At 47.6% G+C, this 15,316-nt stretch overlaps 1 protein-coding gene across 4 annotated transcripts in view; it reads right to left on the bottom strand.

Annotated features, from left to right (window-relative positions):
• Positions 1-15,316, bottom strand: part of Sh3pxd2a (SH3 and PX domains 2A) — a 184,934-nt gene that overhangs the window by 148,541 nt on the left and 21,077 nt on the right. The gene's annotated exons all lie outside the window — the stretch shown is intronic.

Raw genomic sequence — 15,316 nt, 5'->3', positions numbered from 1 at the left:
TCAACTCCAGAGCATGGAAAATGGAGGCCAGGTCACTTTGACAGATGAAAATCCATACTGAGACCCGAGCTGTGACTGATCAACAACTGCAAATATGTGGTCCATGGAAGCCTAGAACCTGCCCATATTTAATCAGAAATGCTGGGAGTTTCTGATGAAACCTGTTACTGCTTTTGCTGATGGAAAGGATGAGCCAAGGAGTTATTAGGAGGTCTTCAGGAAACTGTACCTCTGTGGTGCAGTGGCTCTGAGCAGTTGCTCCCTAGCTAGCTACCTCTAGCCTTGGGCCAAATAGAAACTCAGTGACAATCTTCCTTCACTGGTTTATACCACCACAGTGCTGGGATCAGGTGGCCAGGACTAAGGCAGCTGCATACAGCCGGGCAGGTTTGTTTCCTGCTAAAAGGTTACCTGGTCAGGAGATGACCTATTCTCTAGTACCAAAGTATACACTCTACCTTGGCGCTACAGCCACACCAACAAAAGAATACCTTGTTCCCCCTCCCTTGGAGTAGTGGGACCTGGCCGGGAGTGGGGCTGGGTCACGGCTACCCTGGAGGTCTCAGCTATCTTTCTGTGGCCTACTGAGCCCCACTGGAAGGGAGTGATGGCCTCAATGTTAAAGACCCTCTTGACATCACCCAGCTGTACCCAGAAAGGACCCAGCAGGGATCTACCATTTAGCCTGACCATTTGTCTCAGGATTCTGCATCTGTCCTTTATTATTATATCTGCCCTTGTTTGCTAATAGTTGGTGCAGAACAATCTAGCACTTGACATAGGTTTTATCAGTCTCTATTTAACGTGCTTGAGTCCATCTTCCTACCATGCTTCCCTATCACCAAAAACTATCTTACCCTTTCCTCTGATCTGCTAGGCGCTGGGCACTGAAATCATAACTGGCTTATCTAATGATTTTGCAGCCACGAAGAGGCAGCCAGAGAGGGAACCCTTGGAGACTACTCTCCAACCCCGCAGGCAAAACACTAGTGGCTAAGCAGTAGCACACATCTGTATCTGACGGGGTACAAGGGTGTTTCCTAAGCCAGCAAAATCTAAATGAATAGTCTCCTGGCCACTTGGCTAAAGTGCTGAGTGCAAGCATCCCCTCCCCTGGATGCTGTTTGGAAGAAGACGAGTGTACAGATTGGGGGAACAACCCCCAATCGAGGGTGAACCTTCCAGACCAGCTGCAGGCTAAAGATCAGGTGACAACCCCTCTCTTGTCCCGGTGGCCTGGCTCCCGGCTCTCACTGGACATGTGTTCATGGTGGAGTCACAGGGAAAACAGTGGAAATGAGACCCAGGAAGGCTTGGGGTGGGAGTGGGGGGAGGCTATGCATCAGCCTCCAATCTTCAAAACCAAGCCCTTGTCTACAGGACAAGCACTTATTCAGAGGCGGCGACAATCCACACACTCCTATGGACATCACTGGAGAATGTGCATTTTGTTTGCCTGGCACACTCTGTGTCTGACTTTGTGCACAGACATCATAAATTAGGCTACTTTTTTTTTTTTCCTCTAGGAAAAACTAGGGTTTGAACTCAGGGCTTCCTGCATGCTTCCCGTTTTGAATTATTTATTCCTCAAATAGGGTCTTGTGCTTTTATCCTAGGTAGTGCCGCAAACCACAATCCTCCCACCTCCACCTCCCATGTAGCTGTGATTATGGGAGTTACCCACCATGCTTGACTACTTATTGAACTTGGAAGCCAGAGGGTCTGTAGAAAGCCTCCCCGCTCTTAGGCCTCCATTAATGACTGTATAGTGAGTGGGACAATTGTAGATCCCTCAGCTCTGGTATTCATGTGAGGAGTCAGTGAGCTAAACCTGTGATTCCTTCCTAGAATAGAAACTTCCTGAACATGGATCCAGCTTCCTAGAACCCAGCACGAGGCTTAACTCACTTAATGATCCCTAAACACCTGAAGGAACAATGTAATCTTCAAATACTGAGTGAGTGTTTATCTAGTACTTGGTTTATGCCAAGCTAAAGAGAATGGAAGGCAAAGTTAAGCACATTTAACAGGCCCTTTCAGTTCAGCAAAGGCAGCAGAGATAGCAGGACTTACAGATAAACCAAACAGGGTATAGTACAAATATGGAGTGGTAGGGTGCCTCCCCACCACTCAGAAGGAACCAGAGAAGGCTTTGAAAGTACTTGTTGGGTTTGAATTTCAGCATCAACAATCCCATGCAGTGCAAGCAAGAAGTGCCTTAGCCTTTCCTCAGCCACAAAATGTGAGTTAAAAAAAAAAAAACTCCTCATTAAACAGCATATGAAATACTTGGCCCAGAGCTGGACACAGTAAAATGTACACTCTTTAGAGAATCAGGAAGACTGAGTGGGTGAAATGATTTCTTTCCATTTGCATGAGACTCCAATCCTAACTCCATGAACAGAAATAGAGAAAGCAGGAGGTAGGACAAAGGGCACAGATGGGTGTACATCCACACACACGTCAGTGCACAGGAGGGGCTTTTACTACTACTAAGCCCAACCTAGGAAAATAAAAGAGCAAAAAATAACTCTGCTGCCCAGGGCCAGGAAAACAATGCCTGCGCCCAGGACTGTCCTCAGAAAGGATGGACTACTATGGCTGGCCCCTCCAGGGTTAGAGGCTTTCTTTTTTTTTTTTTTTTTCTTTCTTCCACATTTCCTGGAGAGGAAATGAGTGTATAAGCCGGGAGCTCCCAGGATTCACCAACCCTGCATGGACCTCCAAGAAAGAACCAGCCAGCAAAACCCTATCCACAGAGTCATCAGAGCTACAGAAAACAACAACAGAAGTAGTCATTCTGCATCTCTTTTTCTTCTGTGTGCAAACCACTGTGTTAATCAAGAATACCAAGAACTACCACAGCCATCCTTGTTTGTGGAGTATTAAGTCCCTGGCATCACCTTACTCAGATTATTTATCTACAGGGACAGTGTTATTGCCTCCACTGCACAAAGAAGAAACTGAGGCTAATGCATGTAACTAATGGATCTGTCTGAGGACTAGGGCTCAGATTCAAACTCATCTGGTCCCTCCAGTGTTGGAACAATTTGTCTTTTTTAATAGGGGCCTTGGTCTACCTGGCTCAATTTAGTCTGAAACACAAGGATTTATCCTCCAGTTCAATGTTCAGCTCTGCCGAGTGCTTGCTTCTTGAACAGGAGACCTTTCCAGATCATTCCATAAGTATATGAGCTGTGCACGAGGCAAGGGGGAGGGATGTCTGTCCTGCATTCCTGGAACCCGCTGTGTCTGCTTTGCAATCAGCCAGATCAGCACCACAAAAAGGGAACACTCCAAGCCAGTCCATGTTTACAAACTCTAGGTAATCCTTTCTCCCTCACTGTGAAGATCACTATAGTTCTCACTAAACGTGACTTCTCTTCCCCATTTTGCCCCCTCAAAGTACCTGACACAGACACCTGTCTCTTAGCTACTCAGAAGGTAGAGATCTAAGGATCACAGTTCAAAGCCAGCCATGACACTAAAGCCCATGAGATTCTTATCTCCAATTAACTACCAGAAAACCAGAAGTGGCGCTGTGGCTCAAGGAGTAGGGTAGTAGCCTTGAGCTGAAGAGCTCAGAGACGGTACCCAGGTCCAGAGTTCAAGTCACATGACCAAAAAAAAAAAAGTACCTGACACAGCCTTTGTACTCTAATTTATTCTTTTCCCCTATAGAAGATTCTGCATGCAAGGAGAAGCCTTGGGCTGGCAAAAGGATCCACTTTGGGTTTCTAGAATTCTGCATGTGCCTCCTCCCACCCACATTCTCCTGATTACCTGAGGATCTGTGGGTGACCTTTGTAGCAACATTCCCTCCTATAACCCTGCCACCACCCTGGTCCTCTTGATCCAGCAGGTGCCAAACTGGCAATAAACCTCTTAGGTAATGCACACACAATGTGCTGAACCATCGAAAGAAAATTGTGCTCCTGAGACTTGGAGGGGCTTGACTATATCATGGCAAAAAAAAAAAAAAATCCACTGAAAAGGAGGATTCTTGTGGATACTTCCAAATCCATGCCTGACCCTGGTCCACTATTCTTGACACACACACATCCTGCCAACGTGCTGGCTCCTTCGTCACACCCTGGAGAGCAAGGCAAAGGTCAACACACACAGCTTGGTTTCCGCTTCCTGGGCAACACAGCATACAGGGAAGGCCAAAGGCCAGGGGCTCCTGCAAGCACATACAGCCGGCAAGGGAAGTGACCCAGTGCTTCCTCCCTCCCAGCCCAGACACTCACACCTTCCTCACTGCTGTGCTCAGCAAAGCTCCTTGGTGACTGAAGGCAGTGCAGGTATTTCAGAGACGTTCAGGGCTATCTCTATCCCCAAAGTCACATTCTCTTTGACTCATGTGCAAAACACATGTATGCATGTATTGTGAATGTATAGAAGCATGTTCATTGTAGGGGAAAAAAAGAACAGGGAATACTGAATATTCATGGATTTTTAAAAAGGTATCTAAGTTATAGTTCATATATCAGTTATTGTTACTGGAAAATGTCCTGGATATACTAAGAAAAGAAGGGAGAAGTCAGGAGTTTGGCCTAGCTGTAGAGTGCTTGCCTAGCATGCATGAAGACCCAGGTTTGATTCCTCAGTACCACATACATAGAAAAGCTGGAAATGGGGCTGTGGCTCAAGCGGTGCTAGCCAGGAGAGAGCCCAAGGTCAGTGCTCAGGCCCTGGGATCAAGCCCTACAACTAGCAAAAGAAAAAAAAAAGGAGGGGAGAGGGGAATTGAGAACTATACAGAAAAGGGTGGCTAGAAGGAGGGTGAAGATGTTGAAGTGATAACACAGATCAAGATGCACTGGATACATAAACTGCTTTGTTAAGTGGCAAAAATTCACGACATAACCTAAAATTAACGTAAGTGAGGGAAGGAGTAGGTTGGGAGGGGTGAGGGGTGGGTGAGAATGTTGAATGGAGGGGCATCAGTCAAGATGCACTGCACTCATAAACTGCTTTGGTGAATGTACTGGTGATCCTAGTTACTCAGGAAGCTGAGATAAGAGGGTTGAGGTTCAATGCCAGCCTGAGCAGATAAGTCTGGAAGACCTTTATCTACAATTAACTAGAGAAACTGAAAGTGGAGCTGTGGCTCAAGTGGTAAAGTGTCAGTCTTTAGTTAAAAAGCTAAACAAGAATGCAAAGCATCAAGTTCAATCCCCCATACCGGCACACAAAAAAATTACAAAGCAAAATCCATACAACATAGTTACATTTATTTGAAATACATTGATTGGGGGTTATACATGTTCATGTACATTAAAAAGAAAAATAGGGCTGGGGGTTTGGCCTAGTGGTAGAGTGTTTGCCTAGCATGTACAAAGACCCAGGTTCAATTCCTCGGTACCACATACATAGAAAAAAGCCAGAAGTGGTGTGAGGCTCAAGTGGTAGAGCTCTAGCCTTGAGAAAGTCCAAGGACAGTGCTCAGGCCCCGAGCTCAAGCCCATGACTGGCAAAAAAAAAAAAAAGAAAAAAAAAAAAAGAAAAGAAAAATATAACCAACTGACTACAGTAGTTATTTGGGGAGTGGGGCCTAGAGAGGAGAAAGAGGAACAATTTTGTTTTCTATGTCATACATTACTAGATGGTTTCCTTTCACTTGAATATGTATGGTTTTCATGATTTTGCACAAGATTTCCATCTTAGAAAACAACCGTGTGGCCGGGAGTTTGGCCTAGTGGTTAAAGTGCTTGCCTAGTATGCACCAAGACCCGGATTTGATTCCTTGGTACCACATATATAGAAAAAGTCGGAAGTGGTGCTGAGGCTCAAGTGGTAGAGTTCTAGCCTTGAGAAAGTCCAAGGACAGTGCTCAGGCCCTGAGCTCAGGCCCACGACCGGCAAAGAAAAAAAAAAGAAAGAAAACAACCGTGTCCTCTTAGCCTGTACCCTCATTTTTTTTTTTTTTTGTCAGTCCTGGGGCTTGCACTCAGGGTCTGAGCACTGTCCTTGGGCTTTCTTAAGGCTAGAGCTCTATTACTTGAGCCTCAGCACCACTTCCAGCTTTTACTATGTATGTGGTACTGAGGAATCGAATCCAGGTCTTTGTACACGCTAGGCAAGCACTCTACCACTAGGCCAAACTCCTTGGCCCTATGTCCTCATTTCTCTGCCTCTCATTTGCCATGCTGACACCCAGCAATTGCTCCTCTCCAGTCAGGCCACTCAGAGGTTCAGGTTCAATGCCCAGCCCTGATGGCAAGCTGTGCAATCCTGCCTGAGGCTGATGGTCACCGGGGGTACGTGCACAGGCTCCACCAGGATGAGCTTTGGATTGGGTCACTGGTGAGCTAAAGACACAAACAAAAACCCCTCAAACTGCAAAGCAACATCACAGTAGAATTGGTTTCTGAAAGACTCAAGAGAGAATTGTACTCAGGGCTTATTCTCCAAGCCTTGTCTCCGGGTTTGGAATTCATCAGCTCCAATGGGAAAAAGAAATCAAGGATTCCGGGCTGTGGCTCTGTCTGAGCCTCCTCTGCAACCTGGACTGGATGTCCCAAACGCCTGAGCTTCAGTGAACTAGCAGGGGGTTAGATGTGGACTCTTGCTGACTTAGGAAGAAGAGCTGAAAGATATAGAGGTACTTGGCCCAGAAAAAGGTCCTGAACAGAGGAAAGGAAATGCTCTGCTCTCAGCATATATAGATAGCCTGAGCAGCAGCTGAAGGCCAGCCAAGGTGCTAGGGGCTGGGGATTCTAGCAGGGAGCCAGACAGTGTCTGTTGTCATAGAGTTTCACCAAACCCAACAAAAAACACTCCAGATCCTTGCTGGGGGGTGATAAAGTAGAACTGACTGAGAAGGAGAAATGCCACTGTAGATCAAGCTGAGATTTAATGTAGACTTCATGTCTGAGCTGAGACTTAAATGTAAAGGTAAAGTACAGGGCCAGGAGTTTGGCCTAGTGGTTGAGTGCTTTCAAGGAAAGCACAAAGACCTGGGTTCGATTCCTCAGTACCACATACATAGAAAAAAGCCAGAAGTGTTGCTGAGACTCAAGTGGTAAAGCTGTGGTCTTGAGAAAGTCCAAGAATAGTGCTTAGGCCCTGAGCTCAAGCCCAGGACTGGTAAAAATAAATAAATAAGAGGGCAAAGTACAATTCCCCAACTGGGGAGGTGCATGAGACCTCAGTTGGACCTGATTCAATCAAAAGGAAACAATACACAAAGTTAACTGAAAATGGATACAACTTAAAAGTGAAAAGGCAAGGAAAAGAAGTCTTGGGGGGGGGGAGTGTATGTATAGGCTGAGCTCTGGAGATCACAGTTCAAAGCCATATTTGACATAAACTTCATGAGATAATTATCTCCAATTAACCAGCAAAAAGCCAGAAATAGAGCTCTGGCTCAAGTGGTAAAGCTCAGAGATAGCACCAAAAGCTCAGGGACAGCACCCAAGCACTAAGTCCCAGTACCAAACACACACAAAAGGCACAATCCATAGAATGGGAGAAAACATTTGTCAATCATCTATCTGATAATAAGACTATAACTCTTTGAAATGGAAATGTATACATGTGTCTTCCTGTACACATGTACATACACATGTATACATGTATGTGTGTGCATACATATGCTTTTGTACTACTGTGAAGTTAAAAAAGGGGGGGGAGTAGAATCATTGTAATCAGTGTCACTTGGGGTCCAGAATAGGCAAATCAATAAAGTGTTGCCTAGGGCTTACGGAAAGGAGCATGGCATAGGGGACGTAGGATGTGACTGTTACTGGATTTCTTTTCTGAAAGACTGAATTTTCCAAAACTACCCCTAGCAACATAGCTCTAAAAACCATTGACTTGGATACCTTGAAGGGGTGAATTATATGATTCCAGGTCAATATCCTATCCGCCTAATTTCTACGAATTCCAATTGAGATCCACTACCTCTGAGAAGCCTCTGTGGGCTGCCTTAGCCCTGGGCACTCCTCAATCCCTTCAGATGGTGTCCAACATGATGATGTACGTAGGGATAATGTCACACCAAACGTGGACGAAATCTATGCTGGACCTAGGCTATCCCCAAATCTCTGATCACAAACACTGGCTCACAGTAAGTATGTACCAGGCAGATTAAGCAAGAAACTTTAAAAGAAGAAAAAAGCACCCAGTCCTATCACACCAAGCCTGGAAAGCATGGATGCCTGAAATATCCTGCTCTCTGCCTAGAGAGTCTGTTGGCCCCAACAGATCCTGAGAAGTGGTAAAGATTTCCCAATCAAGCCACAAAACTGGGGGGGCCATCAGCTCCTGTTTGGCTACACTTAAAAATCCCCTAACTCTGGAAGTGGAGCTGCAGCTCAAATGGTAGAGAGCTAACCTTGAGCAAAAAAAGCTATGGAATAGCACCCAGGTTCTGATTTCAACCCCTTCAAAAGGCCCCATTCCCCACACCACCACAATGGACTTTCAAAGATGATGACATTAGAACCGTTGTAGAGTCTTTAGAGGAGATGATACTGGAGGCAGCGCAAGGGCTGTATGGCAGGAAGGTGCTTTGGAGAAAGAAACAACAGACTAAAGTGGGTGGGCCAAGGAAAGAAGTCAGAAAACAGTCCTAGCTCAGTAAGTGAGCAAGGGACAGCAAATGAGGAGACTGACAGTCCCGCTTTGAGGCTCCAGGGAATGAAAGGGCAGATCAATGAGGAAGGGAAGGACAAAAGGAAAGGTTCAGGGGCCGGGAGTTTGGCCTAGTGGTTAAAGTGCTTGCCTAGCATGCACGAATACCAGGGTTCGATTCCTCAGTACCACATACATAGAAAAAAGCCAGAAGTGGTGCTGAGGCTTAAGTGGTAGAGTTCTAGCCTTGAGAAAGTCCAAGGACAGTGCTTAGGCCCTGAGCCAAAGCCCAAGACTGGCAAAAAAAAAAAAAAAAAAAAGGAAAGGTTCAGAGCCAGCTAAAGCATTTGTTGGGTAGGAAACCTGGCAGAGTTCAGGAGTGCAGAAGAAGGGAGGAAAGGACCGGTGTGGTGGCATTTCAAGGGACAATGTGAGAAGGATGAAGAGGATGGAGCCCCCTGGGAGCCAAGGGACTCTCTAGAAGAGGCTGATAGGTTGGTGAGGTCAGGCTTGGTGCTGAGAGAATTTGGGCAACATAGTATGCGTGGGGTCACTGAAGAAGGAAGAGAGAACTGGAGCCCAGTGGCCCCCTTCAGGAGGACTGGGAGGTCCTCAGAGCAAGTAGGGGGCAGGGACCCTAATTCCTGGCAGTGCACTAGGCCTTCCCCAGGCTCACTTTGGACAGGCCATGGCCAGACCTTGGGATATTCAACACTGAGGGTTGGCAATTTAGGAAGGAGAGAGACCAGGTGCTGGAAGTCAGTGGCTTTCTCTCCAAGGCACTGAACCCCCAACCACCCAGACTTTGCTCAAAATCAGGAAAGGAATGCCAAGTCGTGTTTTCTGAACTCTCAACCTGCTTCATGTGGTCACGTGACAAAGGATCCTCCTCTCTGCCACAGCGAACTCTAGGACATCGTCATTTGCCACCAGATCCCTTTGGAGAGGGGGAAGAGGGACCTGCCAAGCAAGCTGGAGAAGAGCCCTGCACTGGGCCAGGGCAGCCTGCCAGGCCCGGCATCTGGTCGGGCTTCCTGCCCTGATTCTTGATTCCTCATCAGGCTGAGGCTGGAGGTGAGAGGGCAATGGGCCAGATTCCCTCCCACCAGTGCCCCTCAAATCACGTCATGCAAGCATTCCCTCAGGGAGGGCAGTTCTCTCCCTGTGACCTCAGCCTGCTTCCCTGAGCCAGAGCCCACCCCAAGGAGCACCACACTTCCCCACACTCTTTGCTCCCACCCCAGCCCATGAAAGCAAGGCGTGAGCTATAGATTCCAGCCCTCCCAGGCTGCACATGAGCCCCAAAGAAGGGCTGTCCCTCCCTTGCTTGCAGGGATGCCAGCTGGGCTGCAGGGAGGTTCTGGGGGCTGGGCATTCAGCCAGAACACTGCTTAAGTGTAAGTGCTCTTCAACTTTAACAGAGGGGTTGGGGCTGCAGGAATGGATAGGAGAGCCCAGAACACACATTCTAAATCCTCATTGTGTTTCTTATTTGGTTCAGGATCTTGGAAAAATCATCCCATTTCTCCGAGCCTCTACATTCATATCCACAAAATGAGAGTAACGAGAGACTATGCCTTGGATGTTTTGAGTGAGGATTAATAGGATAATGCATGCAAAGCACTTTGCGCGTGCCTGGCCCACAAGAAAGTATCTGGTGGTTCCTTCCGTTCATTTCCTGGATTTCCTGACAATCCAGCAGCAGTGTCCAGGGAGGACTGGTCTCCACCAGCCTGCTCCCAGATACGAGTAAATCTGTGATTATGATTTGTGTGTGTCATCCTTATTTGATTTTTATAATTATTTCTCCTGGGTAATAAATAATGGATACTACCGAATGTGCCAAATACTGTGCACAAAAGCACCTTTAGTAACTTTTATTTATTTGGAATGTTTATTCTAAGCAAACAAATGGGGTATTTCCTATGCAGATGTAACCCAGTGCCCACATTTCTCCCCTGGTATTTTGCTGAGGCCCCCACAACCCTACCCAAGAATAACAGAGCCTAACAAGGAGCCTTACCCAGGCTGTCCAATATACAAACTCTGTCCCCACATTGGGACTGGGGTGGCAAGGGGAGCCCAGGAAGCTTGACACACCCAAGCAGCCCCTTCCCAAAGGCCAAGTTGCTCCCAAGTTGATATAAAAGACACCACCTATCCTTGGATAACCCCTTCCTCCTCAGGAACCAATCAAAATAAAGTTTTAAATTAGCCAAGAATGATATATTTATAGCATTCTACTTTCTAAGAAAAAATACAAACGGCCAATCAGAGCAACCTCATGTGTTATCAAAAGACTGTCTGATAAGAACAAGATCATTTCTCTTCCATCTGGCTGGCAGACCTTCAAGGTCAGGGAGAGACGGTGCTGGTGGAGTTCTAAGGAAACAGCATGGACTGGGACTTTGATGGAAGGCTGTGGATTCTTTCAGGAAGGCCTTTTGCCAACATATATCACAATGAGAAATGTAAACTTTTTTTTTTCTTTTGGCCAGTCCTAGGGCTTGAACTCGGGCCTGGGCACTGTCCTTGGACACTTTATTTTTGCTCAAGGCTAGCGTTCTGCTACTTGAGCCACAGCGCCACTTCTGACTTTTTCTGTGTATGTGGTTGTGGGAAATCAAACCCAGGGCTTCCTGCATGATAGGCAAGCACACTACCACTAGGCGTTGGTCCCGGCCAAGAAATGTAAACTCTTTGATTCACCAATTACCCTGCCAGAAGTTTCTGTGAAGGAATGAACTCACATAGAGTGTCAGGTGATCTGTTCAAAGATGTTTTCCACAACATCCATCAAGGGGCTCTAGAATCCTCAGAATGGATACTTTGCAACCGTTGCTAAAGCTAGGTAGTCTAGGTTTGCAGTTGGGCTTTTTCCAAGGGTGGTTCAGAAGAGCAAGAGGCAGAAGGATCAGTCTCTTTTACATACATACCCTTTAAGGGAGTCTGACTTTGTCTAAGAAGGTGATAGTCCTGATTCAGGCATCCCCCTTTATCAGCTGGTCTTCCTTCTATTCTTTTTTTTTTTTTTGGGGGGGGGGCAGTCCTGGGCCTTGAACTCAGTGCCTGAGCACTGTCCTTGGGCTTTCTCAAGGATAGAGCTCTACCACTTGAGCCACAGCACCATTTCTGGCTTTTTTCTATGTATGTGGTACCAAGGAATCAAACCCAGGTCTTTGTGCATGCTAAGCAAGCACTCTACCACTAAGCTAAACTCCTGGTCCATTACTTCTATTCTTTACAGGGCTAGGACTCTCATTTAGACCAATCAAGTCAGAGCACCATAATTTCCTAGCAGAAAGAAGCGGCAAGTTCCCTGTGGTAGGCTCTCTGCTGGAGGCAGCTCTGTATCACCACGCTCATGTAATTAATTCACATACAAATCCCAGGGATGCTTAGAGAATTTCCCCCTCCCCACCCCTGCCCCATCTCACAGAAGATCTGAACCCAAGAGCATTTGTGACTTGCCCAAGGTCACATGACTAGAATGTAGCAGAGCTCAGATTCCAATCCCAGTGAGCTTGATTCCAAATCTTGGGTCCTTTCCCTGCCATCTGGCAAGGCCTCACTCTGTGACTCACTGACTCTTAGAAAGCGGAGGGGGCTCTGTGAGCCCCAAGAGTGAGAGGCAGAAGGCGTATGCAGGCCTGGATGAGTTAAGGGAAGAACGGGAAGTGGGTAGGCCTTAGCAAGGATAGCCAGGCCAGGCCAGTTGGCTTGTAGACCCCATTCACTCCCAGCGATGAAAACGACATTTCAGCACCCACACCCCGGCCCCAGCCCAAGAGTGCTCTGCAGCTGGGGGCCACTCCCCAGCTCTAGAGGAAGAACATGAGCTTACAGAGTTACTTTGGAAGCTGAAGCCCTATGGCATGCATCCTTTATGGCACTTCCCAGGCCACCACTCCCCCCTCCACTGCCTCTCCAGGACCAGATGCTCTCCCTCCTACAGAAACTTCTTGAGGGTGGAGAAGCGCTCAGCGGGCCTGATGCCAGAGAAAGCTGGGATAGTTTCTTCAGTTAGTGGCTCTAACCAACTCATTTCATCCTTTGGGTCCTGCCTTCCTTCTCTTTAAAATGGGAAAGCGCAGAGTTGAAGAAGGACATGCCACATTGACGCCTAGCTTCCAGCCTTCTCTGCTCTCTGGAGCTTAGGGATTTTGCTTGGAAGCAACCTTGCTCCCAGCAATCATCCTGGCACTGAGATAAGGGCAAGCAGGGGAGGAGGAAGAGGATTTGGAGTCAGAAGCTGAGGCTCACATCTAGCCCTAGCACCACAGGCTCTAAAACCAAAAGTATTAAAGAGAACACACGGCAAGCCTGAGAAGAGGCTCAGAGTATGCAGGACAGCTGCCCACACATCCCCATCCCCTAATCCTGATGTCACAGATTTCTATGCAATTGGAAAGTACCAGTGTTGGCCAATCAAACAAGATAACCAAGCTCTCAGGACCAGAAAGGAACCTAAAAGGCCACTGGTCTATGCTCCATGTTCACCTAAATCCAGCTTCACTGTAGAAACCCAAGTGAGACCACCCATTCAATCTTTGGGCACATGACCAGTCCCAGGTCTTCTCATAGTGACTTGAGTCTCCCACTCAGTCCTATCCTGAAACCACAGAACAGGCCTAGATCAATCTCCTCTCCTAAAAGGGCATCTCCTCTGCCTCGGATCACCCCCCCTCTCTCTTATGACCAGCCCTATGGTTTCCACCACTGGTCTACCCTTCCCATTCAATGACATAGTCACCATTAGGTAATGAGGAGATGCTCCTGGAGAAGCTTAGGGCCCATGGAAGGGACAAGAGACAGGGAGCAGCAGAGAGCAAAAAAGTCGTCAGGGGATAAATGCCTCAAGGCTAATCTGTCATCTTGACAGGGTCACAGCCACACCACAACCACTTCTAATCAATTAGATGTGGAGGAGAGGCAGAAGAGAGAAACTTGACCTCCCAGGACCCAAGGAAACCTGGCCCTCAGCAGCCACCAGGCCATCAGTTGTACAGTCAAGGCCATGTGTTTGAGGTGACAATGAGATATTCAGTAGAGCAATTTTCTTCCCCAGGTCCCCTCCTATTCCACTTCCCCAAGCCTGCAAAGCTTTCTCTTTTCTATCTCCCTTCTTATTCTTGTCCAACCTTGAGGGCCCTCCCTCTCTGTCCACTCCACAGAAATAGACGATCAGGGTCTCACATCAAGAGAATAATCCTTGGAGTCAGAAAGGCAAATGAGGGCTGGGAGTTTGGCCTAGTGGTAGAGTGCTTGCCTTGCATGCAGGAAGACCCAGGTTCGATTCCTGGGTACCACTTACCCAGAAAAGCCAAAAGTGGTGCTGTGGCTCACGTGGTAGAGCTCTAGCCTTAAGAAAACCCAAGGACAGTGCTCAGGCCCAGAGTTCAAGCCCCAGGACTGGCAAAAAAAAGACAAAAAAAAAAAAAAAAGGAAGGTATATGAATCCAGGCCAGGCTCTGCCCACCCATGAACTGTGTGGCACTGGGCAAGCTATACAACATTTTTGAGCCTAGGTTCAACGTCTATGAAATGAATCTTATGTGGTGTTGTGAGACTTGTAAAAAGTCACAGATATGACAAGGAACAAAGCTAAGAGCTTTGTAGGGTCAGCACACTATGAGACCCTGACAGCCCTTACACGAATCCATCCCCATACCCTGGGGACTGTGGTGCCCAAGTGCCAGACTATGAAGTATAGGAGGACAAAGCTGGGTCCACCATGCTAGGTTTGAATTCTAGCTCTGACACATGCCATCTATCTGTTCCCACGCCTTGACAGCCTGGAGGTAGCAAGAGGTGACCATGTGGGAACAGGGCTGCCCTGAAGGGAGAGGATAGGAAGTCTAACGTGGGTGTTCACCGTGCTGTAGTTTCTGGCAGATTTGTGGCCCCAGCGGTGCTGAGGCCATCACCATCACGCTGCTACAGTGGATGGGGGGGGGGACTGGCACCTCTGCGAATAAGAAAGGGAAGCCTTTGCAATGGGATGCTCTGGTTCTCTGATTCTGCATTTGGGGTAAGAGAGCTGATGAGTACCTCACCAGAGAGGGAAGCAGGGATGTCTCCTGCTAAGGAAAGCCAGGCCCCCAGTCTCAGTGCAGAACAAGAGTCCATTCTCCCCACCTGGGATGTCTTCCCCATGATTCATGGGCACTGTTCTCATATGTCAAGTGTAACAAGCAAGCTCGACTTAAAGCTAATTAAAGCAGGAAGGCCAGCAGTTAGAATTTGGTCTCAGATGCCCTGGGCTCCTTGAGGGCAGCTCTGAGATAACCTAGCCTACCTTTTTAATAAAAAGCAATACCTGGGTCTCTTTCCACTTACAGTCAGGCCTCCTCCCCAAAGCTCAACCTAGGTATGGAAGGTAAGTGGAGGAAGCCAGGAGAGCTTCATCACTTCAATATTCCACTCACAGATTCTAGGATCCTTCTGGATGAGGTGCTGCTTGGAACCCAAACGCAAGGGCCTCTGCTACCACCATCAACTCTATGATAAGTATTCAGCTTCATTTTAGACCCAATTTGGGGTATGGGGGGGTCTGTACTAGTGAATCTGCCTTCCAGGTGGTGAGAGAACAAAGACTGCTTTCTGTTCTGTATTTCCTGCAGCCTCCTCACTCAACCCTAACCCTACTAAGTCGCAAGCTCATAGCACTGGGGGGGGGGAGGGGGCAGGGTACATGGGGCATCCATTCATTTCCCAAGTGAGAGGCAGTAGCATG

This window comes from Megascapheus bottae, chromosome 15 (genome assembly GCF_031878675.1).
Source record: "Megascapheus bottae isolate mThoBot1 chromosome 15, mThoBot2.hap1, whole genome shotgun sequence".
In the NCBI taxonomy this organism is placed as follows: domain Eukaryota; kingdom Metazoa; phylum Chordata; class Mammalia; order Rodentia; family Geomyidae; genus Megascapheus; species Megascapheus bottae.
Note: the sequence above shows the minus strand (reverse complement) of the source record. Positions and strands in the feature narration are given on the sequence as shown.